The sequence below is a fragment of the Terrapene carolina genome, unplaced genomic scaffold (assembly GCF_002925995.2).
Source record: "Terrapene carolina triunguis isolate 2854851 unplaced genomic scaffold, T_m_triunguis-2.0 Scaffold211, whole genome shotgun sequence".
In the NCBI taxonomy this organism is placed as follows: Eukaryota; Metazoa; Chordata; order Testudines; family Emydidae; genus Terrapene; species Terrapene triunguis.
Window position 1 is genome coordinate 33936775 of NW_020664562.1, and position 23898 is coordinate 33960672.

Consider the following 23898-nt stretch of genomic DNA (forward strand, 5'->3'; position numbering starts at 1 on the left):
ATGGTCACCTGGAAAAATGCGCTGAGAGCACTCCATGCCTGGCTGAGCAAACAGGAAGGGGATTTTCAAAATTCCCAGAGAATTTAAAGGGCAGGTCTGGCGGTTGGTCACCTGAGGGCAGTAGAGTTCAAAGTGATGACCAGAGTGGCAAGAACAGGCATTGTGGGACACTTCTGGAGGCCAATCAGAGTGCATTAACAGACCGGGGCGTCCACACTGGCGTTGCAGCACTCCAGCGGGGGCGCAGCAAACATTATTCCACTCGCTGAGGTAGATTACCAGGAGCACTCTAGCCGCGGAGTCAGAGCGCTCTACGTGCCTTGCCAGTGTGGATGCGTCATGAGTTAGAGCGAACAGGGATGCTTTAATGTGCTCTAACTCGCAAGTGTAGCCATGCCCTTAGATTGATTTACCGCAGTAGTGTAGACCAGCCCTAAATTGAACATGATTTGTTGGGGAAGAGGCAACATGATTTTTGTAAAGGGAAATAATGCCTCACCAATCTGCTGGATTTCTTTGAGGGAGTCAACAAGCATGTGGACAAGGGTGATCCAGTGGATATAGTGTACTTAGATTCTCAGAAAGCCTTTGACAAGGTCCCTCACCAAAGGCTCTTAATCAAAATAAGCTGTCATGCGTTAAGAGCGAAGGTCCTCTCATGGATCAGTAACTGGTTAAAAAATAGGAAACAAAGAGTAGGAATGAATGGTCAGTTTTCAGAAAGGAGAGAGGTAAATAGTGGTGTCCCCCAGGGGTCCTATTCAACATATTCATAAGTGATCTGGAAAAGGGGGTAAACGGTGAGGTGGCAAAATTTGCAGAGGATACAAAACTAGTCAAGAAAGTTAAGTCCAAAGCAGACTGTAAAGAGTTACAAAGGATTTCACAAAACTGGGTGTCTGGGCAACAAAATGACAGATGAAATTCAGTGTTCACAAATGCAAAGTAATGCACATTGGAAAACATAATCCCAACTATACATATAAAATGATGGTGTCTAAATTAGCTGTTACCACTCAAGAAAGACATCTTGGAGTAATTGAGGATAGTTCTCTGAAAACATCCACTCAGCAGCAGCAGACAAAAATGCTAACAGAATGTTGGGAATCATTAGAAAGGGATAGATAATAAGACAGAAAATATCATATTGCCTCGATATAAATCCATGGTATGCTCACAGCTTAAATACCATGTGCAGATCTGGTTGCCTCTTCTCAAAAAATAAATAAATATTGGAATTGGAAAAGGTTCAGAAAAGGGCAACAAAAGTGATTAGATGCATGGAAAAGCTTCCATATGAGGGGAGACTGATAAGACTGGGACTTCTCAGCTTGGAAAAGAGACGACTAAGGGGGGAATATGATAGAGGTCTATAAAATCATGACTGGTGTGGAGAAAGTAAATAAGGAAGTGTTATTTACTCCTTCTCATAACACAAGAACTAGGGGACACCACATGAAATTTATAGGCCGGAGGTTGAAAACAAACAAAAGGAAATATTTCTTCACATAGCGCACAGTCAACCTGAGGGACTCTTTGCCAGAGGATGTTGTGAAAGCCAAGACTATAACAGGGTTCAAAAAAGAACTTCATAAGTTCATGGAGGAAAGGTCCATCAATGACTATTAGCCTGGAGGAGCAGGGATTCAAAACCATTCTCTGAAGTTTCCATAGCCTCTGTTTGCCAGAAGCTGGGGATGGCCAACAGGGGATGGATCACTTAATAATTACGTGGTCTATTCATTCCCTTTGAAGCACCTGGCATTGGCCACTGTCAGAAGACAGGATACTGGGCTAGATGGACCATTGGTTTGACCCAGTATGGCCATTCTTATGTAATCTTATAATAAACGAACTAAAGATTTATTAACTAAGAAAAAGAAATGAGAGTCATTTACAAAGTTGAAGCAGGTAAACATACACACACAAATGAGTTACAGTCTTAAGTTCCAAAAAGGTGATAGTAGCTTCTATATATGCAAGCTCTACATGTCCTAGGGCTAACCCAAACTAAGCAGCTTGGGCATCCCTTGCTTATGCATAGAAATATTGCCCTCTCTGAATTCTAAGCAGCATAGTGATACAGTTCCTTCTTTTCCGGCATTTCTGTTCTCTTCCCCAGTTCTAGCTGTTGGGATGAGTTCATGTGCAGGTCCGCTCTTCATGGGTGTGGGTGGAAACAACAATTACAAAGTCTTTCTCCTTTGGTTTTTCACAATGACTCATTTGGTTTCAAAGGGCCTTGTTGTGTGCAGGACCAACACTTCACACTAATTAATGCTTCTTTCCTGTTTGGTCAGTTACACAATTACAGAGGTTTACAATGTAAACACTCAGTGAACTTTATACTGTGGGCTATAGATGTTATAGGTGAGATCAATACATGCAGCATCCTACAAGCCTTTCATCAGGTTTAAACACATTCTTATCATCTTACTATGTTTTAACAATGCTAACACACAGGTGAACCAGACAGTTTTCCAGCTATGCAGTTGTCAGTGTTCAGTTGCGTGAGCAGGCAGCTAGTCTGCCAGCATCATAGGGTCAATGTATTAAGTAATAAATCACAAGATGGGGTATAGGCAGAGTCTGTTACAGATGACAAAATCAAACAAGGGAACAGTATGTGCAGTTCCTTAAACATCTACCTGTACTGTATAGAAAGAGAAATTGAGTTATGGGGGATCTGAGTCTGGGGGACCTATGCTGGAGGTCTCATGCCACCACTACTAAAACATTCCTTGGAGTGTCTAAAAATGATAGATGATAACTGTCTAACACAGAAAGTATTGCAATCAACTCACAGCTTCATTCTGACAGATACAGGTGAAATAACATTTGGTGGTTGCCTAGGTGCAAGTGATCATAATCTAATGTAATATAATATAGTCTGATCAGTTATACACACACATACATTGTAAACTCTTTAGAGATCGGAGTGTTCTTACTATACTTTCATACAGTGCCTAGCCCAGTGGGACCCAGATCTCAGCTGGAGCCTAAAACTGCTACTGTAATAATAATAATACATTGATTTACACTAAATGAGGCTCTGGCCTGTATGTGTAAGTTTTCATTACTGTCATTAAATTATACATTACTAGTTCGATTGTAATATTAGTCCTAATATTATTCACACGTTGTTGTCTAATGCAATAATAAAAATGTTTTTTCTCTGCTTGAAAAAACTTGGTTTTTCATGTTTATTAATGGAAATGATAACGTTTAGCCTAAAAGTTATGTTATTTTTAATTAAGTGTGGCACATTTATAATGCAATTTGAGAAAAACATATTTAAAACAAGAGCATGCTTTCTATAAGATTTGAGAGGAAAAGCTAAAGTATAACCCATTGTTAGCTACATAGTTTCAAAAATGTAAATGATCGACAGATGGTGATGGCAGAAGATATCACAGGTCTTAGAACTCCGCAGGGACTGTCAGACCTGTCTTGCTAAGCTTTTGCAGCATGGGGCTAGTCAGTCATAGTGAGGCATCTGCTGACATTGAAATGCACTAAAAGATATTAGGAAAAAATATCTCTGATGATCTCAAATATTAGAGTATATTTGAAGAATGACTGGAAATAGAGAAACAGCACTGACCCATGTCCAGGATATGATTGTAAATCTAAGTATATCTTTAATGTCACCACACACAAAAAAGCAATTAAAATCTCAGAAAACTTAACACCTTCAGACACAATGCAGAGCACAACTCAAACTACTTGGCAAGTTTTATCATCTCGCTGAAGAATGCAGAATGTCCGTTGTAGTTGCTATTGAAAAATAAGAATATTGATGGATTACCTTGACCTCATCATAAACCACCAGTCAAAAGATGATGAATGGCTCTTTGTCTATTAATCAGGACAATATGAGGTATTAGTTTTCTTATGAGTATCAAATTAGAAAAGCTGCCAAACAGACTGACATGGATAACAATTAGGTACTGTATTTCTAGTTATTTACCCAATGATAATGGAGGTATCAAAGACAAATTCCATGAATTTTTCAAGGGGCTATCTGAATTTCTTCTGGTGAGCTTAATTTATTATCAACCAATAAACAACCTATTGAAATAATAGAATGCAGGAATATGTCAAGCACACCCTCAGTAGCAAAATAGAAAGGCTGATACAGTATACAGACTTACAGAATGGGAATATTTTATTGGTATAGAGTATTGCTTCTCTGAGAGATCCAATTGTGCTGAGAAGATGACAGATGTGAATTCCTGTATCAGCAAATAGGAAAGATTACATTACTTTTTCATGCTATGAGATATTCTCTTCTTCCTTCTCCAGACACACACACAAGGCCCAAATATCCTCTCACATCAATTCTACACCATTGAGTAGGGTAGAGTTGCTGTAATGTGAGTTAGAGGAGAATCAGGCCCTGAATGTTATATTGACATTTGAATTTGCCACTTACTTGGGGAAAAAGAATATTTGAGAGATACTGTCTGTCCTTTTACATGCATTTGTATCACCTACACTTTTTCTTTCTATATTCTAAATAAAAACACATCAATAAAGAATAATTTATAAAAATCATTATAGCACAGTGTAGCTTGCTGATCTAAAACTTATCCCCTTCTTTGCAAATCTAGGGAAATGACCTGTAAAAAAATGCCTTCAAAGGCATAAAATGATTTATAAAAGTATCATAGCAATATAATTAAATACGTCATAGTTTACATCAAAGATTTAATATAAGGAATTTTGCCTGAACCTGTATTAGTATTGCTTGACTGGTAGCACTATTACTTTGGGAACAGCAAGTTGTGCATTCAAGGTCCACACAAGGGGGCATATTCTGATCTCTGACACCTTGGTGCAAACCCGCTGGTGTAACTGACAACAAAATTTGGCCATAGGATTTGTACTCAGGCCCAGCACTGTCAGTGCAATGTAATGCAAACCTGAGGTATACTGAACTGTTAGAGATTGCATAAAATTTTATTATTAATCCAAATCTCTGATGTACATCCCACAGTATTTTTTCAAAAAGCACGAAGGCAGGCATCCCTTCTTTCACTAAACAGACTCACAGGCTATATAGAAGCTACTGTGTGTTGAGTATATATGGTGTGTGATTCTGCCTATACTATGTCTTGCTCACTGCTTTATATATAGTTCCTTGTACTTAGGTTACCTTGAGTGTGAAATGTGCTAAATTAGCCCTTATTCTGTTTCAAACCTTGTTCTTTCCATTCTAAAGCTAAAATCTCAGCCTTTATACCATACTAGCTTATAACAGAAAGTGAATAATCTTCACTGAATAATGAATGTGAATAATCATTCCCGAAGAATCCTAAATGGAATGAGATCTGGTGAAATTCACTACATGAAAAAACTCAAATGTCAGCAAGCCATCATAACTGTGCCACACCCATTTCTTTAACATTATGTAGGAGACAGCTTGTTATACATTTCATTAACCTAAGTATGCAGAGGGGATCAGGGTGATTCACAAACTCAGTGGCTCGCATAGAGCGATGGAATCAAGTTTTCCTCAACTGAGCAACTGGGGCCAGGGTAGTGAATGAAGCAGAGGATGAAGTGTGCTGATATCTGTAACCCTCATCCCAGGGATCCTGCTCAGTCATACAGTTATTCCCCTGCACAGCCTTCTTGCTCCATGCCAGCCATGTGAATACAGCAGGGCTGCATTCATGCAGGGGCTGGCCTGGCCAGATGCTGTGTTAGTCCTCCCCTCAGAGGAGGGAATTGCAGGATGTGACTTGGGAACTGATGCATTAGCTTAACATGTTCTGAAGGGGGCATACTGCTTAATATGCTACTTACTCTCCTTTGTGCTGGTGTGTCAGCCCTTTTCTCCACACTCTTTTTCTGTATAACAGATGTGCACCAGCTAAATTTTTGTGTACAGAAGAAATATGTCCACAAAACAAGATGGTGTATATTGCTTAATCTCCCTTTGTTCCTTCAAGGCTCCACCATAGCTTCCTATAGTTTTGCTCCACCCTGCACTGTGGACTAGAAGCTGGTGGAGTGCAGCACACTCACCACTCATTTTCAGAATGCATTAGAGTATACAGACAAGACGATAATGTCTGCTGTGCTTACTGAGTGACCATAAACATATTTACATGCTGACTACTTGTACAGCCAAAAAGCTCCTTGTTTATTGACAGGCACTGCTTAAGAACAAACAGAGCTGAAGTGCTTGGTGATATTTATTCTGGCCCAATTCAGTTTTGTTGCTGTCAAAGAGCACTGTAATACAATGCACAGATTCAGGATTATTATTATTTTATTTCCTACAAAGTCCCAGTACTGGTGTTATTGGACTAATTCTGCTCCTTTCAATGAGAAGTAGTCAAGCTTGAGAACGTGTGACAGTGCAATAGTGTGCTATTGACAATGTCAAGAAAAGTTAGCCTCCAGAGTTGCTTCCTGTAACCTGTGAGTTATGTTGAAAATACTGTCTCCAGGGGGTAAATGAAAATGAAGCCTCTGGGAAAACTCACCTCTGTTAGGTTATTCTCTCTGACTTTGCATAGACATGGTTCATATAGTAGACATGATTAGGCCTTAGAAATGTCATAGACATAGAGCTAGAGCTGGTCAAATAGTGGAAAGTGAAGATTTGTTCAAATTTGGATCTGAATAGCCCTGCTCAATTATTTGTCTTTATTTTCAGCAAATATTCCACTCATCAAATTTCCCTGGTCTGACTTGAATTTTATTGCTCCCTGAAAGTGAATGTCAATGGTATGTGTGCAAGTATTTGCAAAAACTAAACATGACATTTGCATGCGTCAGCATACATTCCAGAAGTACTCTGCAGGCACAGAGTGAGAGCAGAAACAAAACCATGTGGCTTACCTTACCAACCACAGTTAATCAAGATAGCTTTTGGAGCAAATATAATAAATTAGCAGAACAGTTCACAATCAATAGAGACCGTTACAAAAATTCACAAAAAACATTTGACACATCATTCTCACAAATCTGAGGAATTTATAGTATGCTCATACTCCTTAAGGAATAAAAGAGGCTAAATTAATCAATTAAGTTATTCCTTACAAATGATTCACTCAATAAGGATGATTCATTTACATAGAATGAACAGTTCACATTAAAAATGATGGGATGTCAGCAGCCATTTTAAATATTCTTTGAGCTGCTGAAGAACTATTTAATAAATAATTAGGGCTGTCGATTAATATCAGTTAACTCATGCGATTAACGCCAAAAAATTAAGTGCGATTAAACAAATTAATCATGATTTATCGCACTGTTAAACAATAGAATACCAATTGAAATTTATTAAATATTTTGGATGTTTTCCTACATTTTCAAATATATTGATTTCTATTACAATACAGAATACAAAGCGTACAGTGCTCACTTTATATTATTATTTTTGATTACAAATATTTGCACTGTAAAAATGATAAAAGAAATAGTATTTTTCAATTAACCTCATACAAGTACTGTATGTAGTGCAATCTCTTTATCATGAAAGTGCAACTTACAAATGTAGATTTTTTTTGTTATGTAACTGCACTCAAAAACAAAACAATGTAAAACTTTAGAGCCTACACTCCACTCAGTCCTATTTCTTGTTCAGCCAATTGCTAAGACAAATAAGTTTATTTACATATAAGGGAGATACTGTTGCCTGCTTCTTATTTACAATGTCACTTGAAAGTGAGCACAAGCTTTCGCATGGCACTTTTGCAGCTGGCATTGCAAGGTGTTTACGTGCTAGGTATGCTAAACATTCATATGCCCCTTCATGCTTCGGCCACCATTCCAGAGGACATGTTTCCATGCTGATGATGCTCGTTAAAAAATAATGTGTTAATTAAATTTGTGACTGAACTCCTGGGGGGAGAATTGTATGTCTCCTGTTCTGTTTTACCTGCATTCTGCCATATAGTTCATGTTATAGAAGTCTCGTATGATGACTCAGCACATGTTGTTCATTTTAAGAACACTTTCACAGCAGATTTGACAAAACGCAAAGAAGATACCAATGTGAGATTTCTAAGGACAGATTCAGCACTCAACCCAAGGTTTAAGAATCTGAAGTGCTGTCCAAAATCTGAGAGGGACGATGTGTGGAGAATGCATTCATATATCTTTTAAGAGCAACACTCCAATGCAGAAACTACAGAACCTGAACCATCAAAAAAGAAAATCAACCTCTGCTGGTGGCATCTGACTTGGATGATGAAAATGAACATGCATCGGTCTGCACTGCTTTGGATCATTATCAAGCAGAACCCGTCATCAGCATGGATGCATGTCTTCTGGAATGGTGGTTGAAGCATGAAAGGACATATGAATCTTTAGTGCATCTGGCACATAAATATCTTACGATGCTGGCTGTCACAGTGCCATGTGAATGCCTGTTCTCACTTTCAGGTGACATTGTAAACAAGAAGCGGGCAGCATTATCTCCTGCAAATTGTAACCAAACTTGTTTATCTGAGCATTTCGCTGAAGTAGGACTGAGTGGACTTGTAGGTTCTAAAGTTTTACATTGTTTTATTTTTGAATGTAGTTATTTTTTTGTACATAATTCTACATTTGTAAATTCAACTTTCATTATAAGGAGATTGCACTACAGTACTTGTATTAGGTGAATTGAAATATACTATTTATTTTGTTTTTTACAGTGCAAATATTTGTAATAAAAATAAATATAAAGTGAGCACTGTACACTTTGTATTCTGCGTTGTAACTGAAATCAATATATTTGAAAATGTAGAAAACATCCAAAATATTTAAAGAAATGGTATTCTATTATTGTTTAGCAATGCAATTAATCGTATGATTAATTGTATGATTAATCACAAATATTTTTTTTAATCACGCGATTAATCGCCAATAATATTTTTAATCACTTGACAGCCCTATAAAGGCTATAAAGAATTTGTTGCTGACCTGAGATGGTCTGTCATCTGCTTCTCTGGGAACTGTATAAGTTCCTAACTTAACAACCCTGTGAAGAAATAAAATGTTATCAGACACAGACCAGAAGAGTTTGTAAGAATGGCATCTTCATTCTGTACCTCATACCATCATAGGTACAGGAAATAAAAAAGTTAGGATTAGAATTGATTTCACATTTGCTTTCATGATATACTAACTACATCAATGTATTTAATGGAATGTAGCACAGGAATACACTGAATCAATACAAATTAGTGTATCTAAATATCTAGTAGTATTTAATATTTTTAAAGGTTAAAAAAAGACTCAAAAATAAACTTTTAGAATACATCCAATATATACATAGAATATATACAAAAACATAAAATCAAAAGGAAATTAATGGGACCTGACTATAGTGCTATTCACAGAAAATTACTGCACTCCCACAGAAAGGGAATGTAAGAACATACACATTCTCCACTGATTTTAATACAAGGCATTGTGCTTTATGTATTGAAATGTGGTATTGACTAACATACATTACTTGACTTATGCCTCTTTATTCCACGTGGAACATAGTGCCTTTACCTCTGCCTTCCATCTTTGGAGGTCTCTTGCTGCAGTCTTAGCTTCTTCCCCAGCTATTTTAATAGCTTTTAGTTCTACTTCTGTTGTGCATTTCCAAGTTGTCCTTAGTCTACCTTGTTGTCTCTTGTCCTGAGGATTGCAGTTCAGTGTCAGTCTTATGTTATTCAGTTCTTTCCTCCATGTGTGTCCTAGCCATCTTCATTTTTGTTGCATAATTTCTTGTCCTGTTAGTTTCTGTTTCGTCCTCCTCCAAAGCTCTTCATTTGTGATTGTTTCTGGCCATCTGATATTGAGGTTGAGTTGATGGCAGCTTTTTTGTAAAAACTTGGAATTTAGATAATAAGGTCCTGATAAGTCTCAAAGTTCCAGTGCCATATAATAAACAGACTTTAAAATGGTGTTAAATAATCAAAGCTTTGTTTGGAGGCAAGGTTTCTGTTTCTCCAGACTGGCTTTACAGACATGTCTGGCTTTCACTGTTCTGGTTTTAATGTCTTCGTCTGTTACACTTGTTTTGTTTTAACAATGTTGCCAAGATATGTGAAGTGTCAGACTTCTTCTATGTCAATCCTGGGAAGTAAAAACAATGAGGAGTCCTTATGGCACCTTAGAGACTAACAAATTTACTTGGGCATAAGCTTTCGTGGGCTAAAACCCATGAAAACTTATGCCCAAATAAATTTGTTAGTCTCTAAGGTGCCACAAGGACTCTTCGTTGTTTTTGCTGATATAGACTAACACGGCTACCACTCTGAAACCAATCCTGGGAAGTGTTATTGGTATTTCTTGTTGCATGCTGATTCTCATGGTTTTGGTTTTCTCAGTGTTCATTTTCAGCCCTACTAACTGTGCATTGGTGTGATCATTTGTTCTATCTCAATGGTATGAGACAGAAAGTTGATGTCATCTGCAAAGTCGAGCTTCAGTGTGGAAGTCTATAGTATACCCCTTGGTTGTTCTGTGGTCTTTCTCATTACCCAATCCATTATCAGTAAAAAGGTCATAGGTGACATAAGACATCCTTGTCTGATGCTGGTAGTTACCTTAAATGACTGTGTCAATTCACAGTTATGTATTATTTGGCATATCATATTTTCATGGACGCTCTGAATAATAGTCACAAATTTCCAGGGGGTTCCATAGTGGTTTAGCAACTTTCATAAGACTGTTCTATCCACTATATTAAAGGCTTTTTGGAAATCTATGAAATTCATGTAGAGCGGTGACTGCAGTTCACTCAACAGTTCAATGATGAAGCATAGGGTTACTATATGCTCTAAGCATAATTTTTCCTTTCTAAACCCTGCCTGTTCTTGTCAGAGCCTTGAAACTACTGCCTTCTTTAGTCTGTCAAGGATAATGCATGTCAGTATTTCACTTAGGATAGACAGCAATTGAATGCCCCTCCAGTTTTTTTACGTAATGAGGTCCCCTTTTTGGCATTTTCCCACTAGTTTGGTATTTTTTCTTCTTCTCATATCTTTTGTAAGAGGCCTACCAAAATGTCTACTGTGTTCTTCAAATTTGCCATAAGGACCTCCATTGGGATGTTGTCCGAATCTGGTGCTTTTACAGTTTTTAACCGATTTACTGCCCTCTCTACTTCTGCTCTAGTGATAGGTCCTAATTTAACGTCTAGATCTTCTTCTTCCTCTATGTCTGGGAGGTTAACCATTGGCTTGCCATTCAATAGTTGACTAAGCTATTGCCTCCATATATTTAATTGTTCTGATGTCTTGGTTGTTAAATTTCCCTCATCATCTTGGACTGATCGGTTGGTGTTTATTCCTCTTCCTTACAACTGTCTAGTGATGTTGTACAGTGTCTTCATGTCATTTTTGCTACAGAATCTGTGCATCTGTTGCTGTTTTGTCTACAGAATCTTGTTTGTCTTCTCTGGCTCTCTTTTTTTGACCTCTTTGTTCTTTACGGCATGTTCCTCCTGAGGTTGCTGTTTCTGTGTTCTTGGTCTTTCTTGATTTAGTTTCAGTTTAATTTTACGCCTTTCTTCTACTTTATGACATGTATCCTCAGACAACCATTCATTGTGCTGTTTCTTCCTGAATTCCAGCACTTCTTTACAGGTTTTGCTGTATGTTTTTTTTTTTCCATTTGCATTCTATGGTTCCATCATTTTCATCTTTACCATCATACATTACTACCCACAGCTAAATGATTTAACCAGCTTCAGTTTCCTGAACTGTTCACTATTTGATAATTCTACTCTACCCTACAAATAATTTGTTGGTGTAGCTAAGATATAGTGAATATATAGCTTACGAGTTCATTCATATCTTGTATACCAAATCCCCAAATGAAAAAAGGTATACTGCCTCCACCCCCAAAGACAATTTTGAAGCTATAATTGCAGCTACTCTAGAGCTTTTGCCAGTATAGCTGTTAGTTAAGGAGGTGATTTTTTCCTATCTGACATATTTATGCTGGCAAAACATAGGTGTGGACCAGGTCTGAGACATGTATGAGGAAAATCCTGGTGCCTGTGAACAGATCAGGTAAATAGTTTCTAGAGGTGGGGACAGAAACTTTCTCCCAGGAAATGCACTAGCAATGGAGTCACTCAAAATCTGTAATAGCTCATAAGTGCCGCATCTCCCTTTCAGGTCGCTGACTAGTGAATCCACCTGATCACACCCTCATATCCACCCAGAAGCTGTCCTCCTCTTCCTTCTCCTCCTCCTCAACTCATCTTCGCGGTAAAACATATAGAGCAAGATCTGTATGAAACTGGGGGTTGTGAGCCCTTGTGTGTACTCTCCATGCTGCCTAGTAGACTACTCCCGTTCAGTTGCATTTAGGGATGGTACAGCTACATGGTTGCTAGAGATTGGAGGGATGAAGGATTTGGGATTGGGGCTATGTCTTCATTGCAAAGGTGGGTTTTTAGCTAGCTCAGTATAAAGACCCTGAGAGAAGAGAGAGAAGGCGCTGTAGATTCTACCTCAATGTAGCTAGTTGAGATAAACCTCAAGTGTGGGGTGGAGGGCTGACCTGCACTAGCTGCATAGAGGTAAAAATTACCTGTGCCTTCTCTCCAACAGGGTCTTACACTGAGCTAGCTAACTCAAGATAGCTATCTTGATATAAAAACAACTGAACAACTTTTTTTGCAGTGAAGACAAAGCATATGTGATCTTAGTGCTTGATCAGTTCTACTACAGTGTTGCTGGAATAAAACCAAATATAGTGAGTGGTGTGTGGGTGGAGAAACTTCATTAAAAATTGGAAGACATAGGTTACTTACTTAATATTCTTGTGTTGTTTCTAGTTATTAGGATGATCCATCTTGCTATTTAGGCAGCCGACCTAACTATTCCACAGAGCTTACTAATAAGAGAGTTGAAATAACATTTTTTGTGGGTGACATGCATGCCCCAGAACATTATCTTTAGAGGTTTGCAGTACATATCCCGTAAACTTGAACAAATTTTATTTTGTTTGTTTAAAGTTTCAGTGATTTAAATATTGAAAATATTATTCCAAAAAAATTGCTAGCCAGATTTCTTTTGACAATTATATCAAGAGAAGCTAGATGGTGCCAAGTTTTAGTTTTTGTACGCTAATTCTCAATTGTGCTTTGCAGGCATTGGTTTGCTGACAACCATCTGTTTCAACCTAACTTTTTTCCTCAAAGTCAGCCCAAAGGAAATTAAAATATCAAAAGAAAATATTTCTGTAGGGAAAAGGAAGCTCAGAATAAGGGCGTTGAAGTTGTAAACAGCTTTTATATTAGAGTTTGTTTTAAGTTAATTTTTAAAACCTATTTAGGGCTTTTAGTTTTCGCCATTGAATTTGCCAGTCAGTCAAATAAGTAGGCTCAGCATTCTGCCTGAGTGCTGGAATTTCCAAGTATTCCCTGAAACAAAAATGAAGTAATTGGCAAAGCGCAATCTCCACACCCCAACATCCAGTCCTGGGTGGAAATCTAAACTGAGCAATGCTGACAGTTTAGCAGGGCTTGTAGAGGCAATGTTACTGAACGTGTGGCTGCAGGGGGCTTTTAAGTTATGAGGGCCTCACCCCACCAAGGACAATGCTAGCGTGATGTTTACTTCTTATGCTCCAGTGCCACAGTATGAGAGTGTGAGCGGTTTCATGCTGTCTGAGAGCTAGGTAGTAACAATTTGGATTATTGGACTGTCTCCCCCTTTATTGCATCTCTCACTGGAATACATCACAAGTTCCTTCCTCCTCTTGTTTAATAAGAAAAGCAGAATCATAGAAATGTAGGGCTGGAATGGTCCTCAAGAGATCATCTAGTCCATCCCCCTGTCCTGAGGGGGGACTAAATATACCTAGTCCATCCCTGACATGTATTTGACTATCCTGTTCTTACAAACCTCTTGTGAAAGGGATTCTACAACCTCCCTAGATAACTAGGTTCAGTAATTAACAATCCTGTAAATAGAAAGGTTTTTTTGCTAATATCGAACCTAAGTCTGCCTTGCCACAGATTAAGCCAATTACTTCTTGCGCTGCCCTCGGTGGATATGGAGAACAATGGATAACCATCCTCTTTATAACTTTCACCCATACTTCTCTTAACTCCCTCCAGATACTATCTTGGGATTCACAACCTCTTTCCTATGGGATTTATCCACCCACCTGGCCTATACATTTGGGAAAATGAAGATAGGGCAACAAAACCACACACTGAGCCTAGGAGAGGAGGAACCAGTTAGATAGATTTGCAGGAGCCCCAGATAAGTCTGAAGTATACCTGCAGTTTAATGGGATACCAGCTGGAGACAGGAAGTGACACAAGAAAAGTGTGCCTGTTGTGCGGAGGGTTTGAGCATCAGTCAATAGCTTTGAGTAAGGTTTTCCTTTCCTCAATTTACAAAGATAAATTAGTTTAAAATTGCTTTAAAAAGACCCTAAAATGTAAAAGTATGAAACCCTGTTTCCGTCAGTGTTCTGTGGATAGCCAGAAAGATTGTGCACAAAGATTGGAATTTGAGTCTGGAATGCACTGACTCCTAAATTCCACTGGGTGGAAGATAAACCTCCATTTAAGTTAGAGATTATTATGTTTCCCTGTTCAGGTCATGGTTTATGACTTCCTTGTTGTAATAATTCCAGAGCTATTTCAGCTTCACAAGAAGACATCTATAAAAATATATATTGCCAGAGGCAAACCCTTTAGATAATATGATACATACGTTGCTGTTTATTTGCTTGTTTTATCTGTTTTTAGGGCTGTCAATTAATGGAAGTTAACTCGTGATTAACTCAAAAAAATTAATAGCGATTAAAACAATTAATAGTGATTTATCGCACTGGTAAACAATAGAATACCAATTGAAATGTATTAAATATTTTGGATTTTTTTCTACATTTTCAAATATATTGATTTCTATTACAACACAGAATACAAAGTGTACAGTGCTCACTTTATATTATTATTTTTGATTACAAAAGAAACAAAAGAAATAGTATTTTTCAATTCACCTCATAAAAGTATTGTAGTGAAATCTCTTTATCGTGAAAGTGTAACTTATAAATGCAGATTTTTTTTGTTACATAACTGCACTCAAAAACAAAAAATGTGAAACTTTAGAGCCTACAAGTCCACTCAGTCCTACTTCTTGTTCAGCCAATCACTAAGACAAACAGGTTTACGGGAGATACTGCTGCCTGCTTCTTATTTACAGTGTCACCTGAGAGTAAGAACAGACCTTCTCATGGCACTTTTGTAGATGGTGTTGCAAGGTATTTACGTGCCAGATATGCTAAACATTCGTATGCCCCTTCATGCTTTGGCTACCATTCCAGAGGACATGCTTCCATGCTGATGATGCTTGTTAAAAAAAATGCATTAATTCAATTTGTGACTGAACTCTTTGTGGGAGAACTGTATGTCTCCTGTTCTGTTTTACCTGCATTCTGCCATATATTTCATGTTATAGAAGTCTTGTGTGATGACCCAGTACATGTTTGTTTGAAGAAAACTTTCACAGCAGATTTGACAAAACGCAAACTAGGAACCAATGTGAGATTTCTAAAAATAGGTACAGCACTCGACCCAAGGCTTAAGAATCTGAAGTGCCTTCCAAAATCTGAGAGGGATGAGATGTGAAGTATGCTTACAGAAGTCTTAAAAGAGCAACACTCCATGCAGAAACTACAGATGTCACCGAACCTTCTGCTGGTGGCATCTGACTCAGATGATGAAAATGCACATGCGTCGGACCGCACTGCTTTGGATTGTTATCAAGCACAACCCATCATCAGCGTGGACGCATATCCTCTGGAATGGTGGTTGAAGCATGAAGGGACATATGAATCTTCAGCGCATCTGGCAGGTAAATGTCTTGTGCCGCTGGCTACAACAGTGCCATGCGAACACCCGTTCTCACTTTCAGGTGACATTGTAAACAAGAAACTGGCCGCATTATCTCCTTCAAACTGTAACCAAACTTGTCTGTCTGAGCGATTGGCTGAAGTAGGACTGAGTGGACTTGTAGGTTCTAAAGTTTTACATTGTTTTATTTTTGAATGCAGTTATTTTTTGTACATAATTCTACATTTTTAAGTTCAACTTTCATGATAAAGAGATTGCACTATATTATTTGTATTAGGTGAATTGAAAAATACTATTTCTTTTTTTTACCGTGCAAATCTTTGTAATAAAAAATAATAATATAAAGTGAGCACTGTACACTTTGTATTATATGTTATAATTGAAATCAATATATTTGAAAATGTAGAAAACATTCAAAAATATTTAAATAAATGGTATTCTATTATTGTTTAACAGCACGGTTAATCAAGATAAATATTTTAAATTACGTGATTAATCGCAATTAATTTTTTTAATCGCATGACAGCCCTATCTGTTTTTACTGAGTCTGTTCGAGCAACCATAAATTGCCATTTCCTGGCCTTCCCATATAAAAAGTTTTGGGAGAAGAGGACATATCCCCAAAGTGATGGAGCTCCAACAGGTTCTCATACTGCTACATTGGTCTCTTTGGGAGTTCAGAATGGTTACTGTACATTTCTTTGTCTTTTTCTTCCATGTTAATAGTAAGCTAAAACCATTTAAACATAGCACCCAGGGGGTATTTTCAATGAATCACAGCAAGTCCAATAGGCATGAACTATATTGGTTACAGTCTACAGAAAGCAATGATTGAAATGCTGTATCTTGCCACAGGGAACCAAATCCTAAAACCCTTACTCAGATTTCCTCAGCCAAAGTCCCGTTGATACCTGGATCAGCTCCTGCAGGCTGTAAGCACCTGCAACTCCTGTTAGAGTCAGTAGAAGCCTCAGGATTTGGCTTATTAACATAACAAGTCAGTATCCGAGTCAGGAACTCCAGGTTTGGCCCAGGGAGTCTATACGAGTTATGACAATTGTGCATACACCATAGATTATGAATGGCAGTTTCAGATTAGGAATTTGAAATGCCATAGTAACTGTTTCTTCCTATTTTGTATATAGCTATAACGTGCACTACATGTTAGCTAGACTGCATGCCTGATTCCATGCATTGTAAATAGGGATGGGTCTGAACTAGACCCTTGGTTCAGCCCTCATTCCCATGAACTTTGTATGTATTTGGTTTGAAATTTGGAGCTGAACAGCCTGGCTCAGCCCATTGCTAAGTATAAATAAGGACTATAAGCAGGGTGACATTCACTCTTGAGGTATGATTTTATCACAAGTGCTGTCAACCGTTGAAATAATGTTGTGACAGACAGAATCACTGTCATTTGTGTCAAAGCAAAATCCTACCTCCCCCACCTCTGCTCAAACGAGGTGCCTTATGCACCACCTCTGATGAAAAGCTAACCAGAAGTAAACTCTTTTCTATGTTATATTAAGAGATTTTTGTAGTGGCTGGAAAATTATTGTTTGAATAAAATTAATTCAGTTGGCACCAACAGAATAATTTAGCTTGGGTATATTGAGTAGAGGCAATTATGATAAAGGTATAGTCCATCACATCTTAGGCACTCAGAACCAGTGTTGATTAGGATGGTATAAATGTTTAGATTAGGTAGTCAGTCAGACATTCACCACTTATATCTGTTACACTAGCTTTTCTATTATTAAAAAGAGATGCTAACCACAAAATGTTATCTAGCCACTGATTTTTAAGTGTAAGTGATTTGAATTTAGTATTTGGCCAGTTCCCATTCAAAGATACTTAATCTGTTCAGAGTCAGAAAGTTCACTGGGATGGTCAGTTCCAGATACAACATTCTACAACATCATTTATTTAGTGTCTGTGACTATAATAAGGGCATTCTGGAGACTATGAGCCACATTCAGAGAAGAGCGTGGGTATAAGGAAGTCTAAGGGTATATCTACACTGCCCGCCGGATCAGCGGGCAGTGATCAATCCAGCGGGGGGTCAATTTATCGCATCTAGTCTAGACACGATAAATCGATCCCAGAGCACTCTCCCATCGACTCCTGTATTCCACCGCCACAAGAGGTGCAGGCGGAGTCAACGGGGAAGTGGCAGCAGTCGACTCACCACGGTGAAGACACCACGGTAAGTCGATCTAAGTATGTCAACTTCAGCTACGTTACTCACATAGCTAAAGTTGCGTAACTTAGATCGATCCCCATCCCCCAGTGTAGACCAGGCCTAAGAAGGCCTGGAGAGTCTAAACTGGTGCAAAGTAAACTTTCCTCCAGTCCCTTTGACCCTATGTTATACCAGCTCAGATAGAATTTTTTTAGGCTTCCTTGGACTTGGTTAGTGACGTCTTTAGACTCACAGGGCCAAATTCACAAGTGTTGCCTAAAACAGACCCCCTTATACTCTGTTAGCCTTCGCTAGAGCTACTTCCAACACTCTGCTGATCACTGAGAGCCCAAGTTGGTGTAACCTCATATGATGAATAACCAGAAGTGATAAGAAGGTGCAAGTTAAAGTAAGGGAGTTTGGTAGTATAAAGGGATATATATCTTACAAAATACCTCTGAATTTGGCTTATTTTTTATGCACTCTAGGATAGCCTCTGTAGTGAGTGTATATTGTTGTAGAGCAACTGCTGCAGCAGAATCTTCAGCTGCAGGTTATTCCTAAATCTTACACTGTCCTGCAACAGTAGCAGCATTTCTGTCACTCCAGAGCTCACACTTGGAGAAAATAGGACCTACTGGAGAAATGTTTCATGTTTTACATCTGCATGAATCCATGAAAATAAAGAGAAAATAAGCTGAAATGGTGAGCTGCTCATGTCTGGATATCCCACCAGCAATCTATCTAAATAGTGATCTCATCTGCTTAGCATTACCAGAAAAAATGTCACAGCAGAAGACATCATATATAGTAAACACAAGTTGCAAATTGTTTATTACCAGAAAATGCAGATCATCTGTCATTTTTAAAGATTAACCTGTGCAAATTTACTTATACCTGTACCTTCTACACGGATGTGTATAAAAGTGTAGCTTCAGATGAATCTGGGGATGACTGAAATAATGTATCCTTTTTGAAGAAGTATATTGTATCAACAGTGTCATAAACACTAAAACCTCCGCTGCTAATATGCACTTATGTCAGGTAGCAGGCTGACTCAGCTGGCCCTGAACGCTTGTTAAATCTATTTTTCCTATAAATTCCCAGTGGTACATTAATGCTTACTGCTGGGTAATAGCTAGAGTAACATGTTTCTAAGACAACTTGGTTTTGATTTACCAGCTCGCAGGACAGAAGAACAAAAGATACCTAGACATAATCACTGATATGTCAAAACACAAAGGCAGCTTCCATAGTTTCTATTGATTTTACAAGACAAGCTTTTTATTTCATAATATCTAGCTCTTTTATAGCACTTTTCATTCATAGCTCTGACACCTTTGTAAAGGACTTTATCAGTATTATCTCCCTTTTACAGTTGGGGAAGGTGTGGCACAAAGAGGTAACATGACTCACCCAAGGTTATGATCAGGAATAAAACCCAGGTCTGCCGAGTCCCAAGGCAGTGCTTGCACCACTCAGCCATACTGCCTGTGTTAGGAAAACACATGCATGTATCCCAAACCTTCAGAAGTGATTGTGCATGAAACATCTGAATTGTGTGCACAATTCCAAAATTCCACCTGTGCAAGTTGGGTGCTCCCAAAAGTGTGTTCATCTCACACACTTTTATTTATTTTCATGGTAAATTCCTAATAACCAAAGAAATTTTAGAAGTTATAAATCTTTCTTAAAATGAAAGAAAGCCAAACCTAGGTCTTATCTCCCTTTTTTTAAAGGTCCAATGAAACCCCCAAATTCCCTGGATTCTTTAATCAACAGTAGAGACTTAGGGCTTGATTCACTCCCATCGATTGGGGTGGAGGGAAGTAATCAGCACCCCGTTATGTCTGGCCACAGATTCATTCTCTAGGGTAGGGATGGTGGTGGTAATGTCTGTGCCCTGCTCTAAAAGAGGGCTGTGCTAAAATTTGGTTGAGGCTTTAAAGAAGCCCTGTTAGAAGAAGTTGTCTGGAAGGTGTGTTGAATCACTGTCTTTCCTGGGTAACCCAGCTGGGCCCAGTGCCATACACTGGCAATGTTAGAAGTGATGATAAGTTGATGTGAAGATACATGAGAAGTGGGAATAGAAGAAAAGCTCAAGGTGAAGGCTAATGGCAAGGTTATGGACAGTGGAGGAAATTGAAAGTCTCAGGTGGAGAAAAAGAGATAGAGAAGATCATTTGTAACTGAAAATGTCCTCAAGAAAAGCCCTTCTGATTTGGAGACTTTCAACAAAGGAAGTGAAGATGAAGCTGCCAGTTTACTTAATCAAGGTAGACAGAGAGGGACAACAAGGAGCTATTAAAACATTGTTGAAAGATATCTATTGTCTTTGGCATAAAAGTGGTACGGTAACTTAAATGTAGCAGTAGGATGACCAAGAGGAAGAAACTATAAAGGACAGAACAGAAGTTTGAGAAAAGAACTCTGAGGAAGTCGCTGAAATAACTAGAGGCCAGAGCCTTTGCAGGGGCAAATCAGCTTTGCTTCTTTGGATCCTGAGTCATATTGACTGAAATATATGTGTGAGCACAATATTTACACAAGTATCACTTGCACACATGCATAAACATGCACACACAAATGCAGATATAAACAAATTTGTTCTTTAAAACAAACAAACAAACAAACAAACCCTAAGTTTCAGTCTCCCTAACACTCAAGGTTGTAATTCCATATTTTGGTATCTCTCATAAAATGTTATTGCCGTGTATTGCATTTTACACAAAACAAACTACCAATACATAACAATAATAAAAAAGTGATGGAGAACACTTCATCATCTATAAAATGAAGTAAATTACTCCTATTCTTCATATCAGAAAAAAAATAAACTAGGGGAGAGAATACTAATAGCATTCACTGTCCCATTACAGGGCCACAAAGACAAATGCTTGATAGGAAAAGTCACTCATTAAAACATACCATATGTAGGGAACCTTTTAAATTGGAATTACATTTCTAACACACACAAATATGAAACCTTTGTCAGTGTTCCTATCAAAAAGCCTAACCTCCATTACAAACACTACACCGTTCCCCACAGAAAAACAAAAGCATGAAAAGATGAATAAGAGTATCACTAATCAGTGTGAAAGTGTTAATTTTAATTGAATTATGGCAAACTTTAAATCGAACAGATAAATCATAATCCTGTAATGCTTTAATTTTCTTTCTAATATTTTTTCTAATATTCTCAAGTACTACGTTACTTACACTGTTTAATCAATTTCATGTTAAATTTGCAAAACTGTATGATATTGTTTTGTTGTTTTAGACAAATAAATGGATTATAATTTCAACATCCGGGCTCAGTGAACCACAGCTATGTGTGGTAAAGAAAAGAAAGACAGTTGGCTTCGTTGATTATAAACATGTGAATCTGATGTACTGTCTGTGTGACCATTTGATTTAAAAACTCCTATATGTTTGTGTAATTTCTCTATTGTTCTTATATTTAAATATTGTTAACATTGCTGAAGGGGTAGCTTGGTCAGAGCCGAGGGGCTAATTAAGAAGACATTGAACGATTCATCTCTAACCTTCTTGTCTGTAAGAAAGTCTATTTTGTCCTTTAGCTGGATTCTGGTTACATATTATTGTAGCTCTTCATTTACATCTCCTCTCCTCTTTAGCCTGGTGAGTCTGTGTTCTTCTGCAGTCAATTCACAAATGACTTCTGAGCCTGCAAAGTCCTTTTAAAAATAAATGAACCGCGCCACACGCCGACAGATGTTTCTTCTTTTGTAGATAATGGCTTATGTTATGACTAGTTCTTCTGCCTCCTCCTGAGCAAGTATAAACACAGTCAAAGTCCAGAAACCTCATGGCTTGATCCCACATCCATGGGGGAAAAATCATTAAACTGGAGCTGCTGTTTTCTCAGACAGAGAGTTTAACCAACCAAAACTTTAATTCATTCAGCTGACATTCCAGAAAAAAAAATATTCATACCAGGAGAAATTTTTGTTCATGTTTGATAATGATTAACTGTGTTTTATATCATTTTTACTATAACTATTCAAATTTTAAATACCTCTTTTGTATTAAAACTGTTGGCATAATATTAGACATTTCCTAGATAGACAGATATATACAATACAAAAAGAAAACACAAAGTGAGAGCTGATGGAGGACTAAATTCAATACCTTTAATAAGGAAAGAGTTTGAAGCTTTCAAGAATGATCTTTGTTTTGTTATGGAAGACATTGATTGCAATCTTAATTGTTTGTGGCTAACTGCTTGCAATGAATCTAATGTTAAAAACACCTTTGTAATGTGGAAAAAATGGAAGATATGCATAGAGAATTTTACCTAGGTCCTACAATGGTTGCCATTAAACAGTCAATATGTACTCACAATTGCATAACAGTAGTATGTGAGTTACTGCAGCATTTGCTATACTGAATATCTATGGCCTATGGAGTTGGGGAGCGGGAGTGTGAGGGTGGGCTGCATACAGGCAATTGCAGGGCTGGGCCTAAGGTGTATCAGAAAGAAACCTCTGCATGGTAAATGGCTACATGTTGACCATTGTAATATTGATAATATTGCTTTCATTATGGACTGGCAGATCATTGGGACAAAGATATTTTTTAAAAAGGAAATAAAAACATGGATACAGATACATGTTAAGGGTTGACAGTAAACGAATGATAAATGGAGAACTTATATTTCAGATAATTTTAGCCCTTCTCAGCAATCCACTGATATTCCTAACCACAAAAGATAGCACAAGAATACCTATAATACAACCTCTTAGACTATCTGGGAGGGGAAAGGGTACACACAGTAGAAATATATTTTATAGGACTCTTTGGGTATATTGATTTCAAATTGTAAAAGCTCATTCTTTCATAGGCTATATAACAAGTGTATGGAAGCACCTTAAAATCACAGAAATTCATGTTAGAGTAAGTTGTGTGTTCTCTTTTCAGATTAGCAGCCGTGTTAGTCTGTATCCGCAAAAAGAACAGGAGTACTTGTGGCACCTTAGAGACTAACAAATTTATTTGAGCATAAGCTTTTATGGGTTACAGCCCACTTCATCAGATGCATAGAATGGAACATATAGTAAGAAGATATATATACATACAGAGAACATGAAAATATGGAAGTTGCCATACCAACTCTAAGAGGCTAATTAATTAAGATGAGCTATTATCAGCAGGAGAAAAAAAACCTTTTGTAGTGATAATCCAGATGGCCCATTTCAGACAGTTGACAAAAAGGTGTGAGGATACTTAACATGGGGAAATAGATTCAGTTTGTGTAATTTGTTTTCTATTAGTCATGTTATCAAACACTACACTGAAGAGGGCAGTGTGGCGCAATGAACAGAGCCTAGCACGGAGCTCTGGGTTCTATTCCCACCTTTGCCGCTGCAGGATATTGAGCAAATCACATCATCTGTCTGGACCTGTTTCTCCTACCATTTGTCTGTCATATCTATTTAGACTAAATGCTTTTCAAGGTGGGTATTGTCTTTTACTGTATGCTTATATAATGCCTAGCACGATGGGATCCTGATCTTAGCTGGGGCTTCTGCATGCTGTTGTGATACAAACTAGTAATTGTGAGTTTGAGTTACTTGTGGCAGAGTCAGGGCCTTCTTATCTGTTTGGAAAATGCCCATCACATCAAGAGTACTTACTACTGAAAATAAGTGCCTAGCATACCAGAGCTGGGTGTTGCCAGAAAAATGATACTAATAATTAATATAAGGCAGTGGTTTTCAATCTTTTTTCATTTGCAGACTCCTAAAAAAATTTCAGATGGAGGTGCGGACCCCTTTGGAAATCTTAGACATAATCTGTGGACCCCCAGGGGCCTACGGACCACAGGTTGGAAACCTCTGATATAAGGAATGATATAAGACAGTATCAG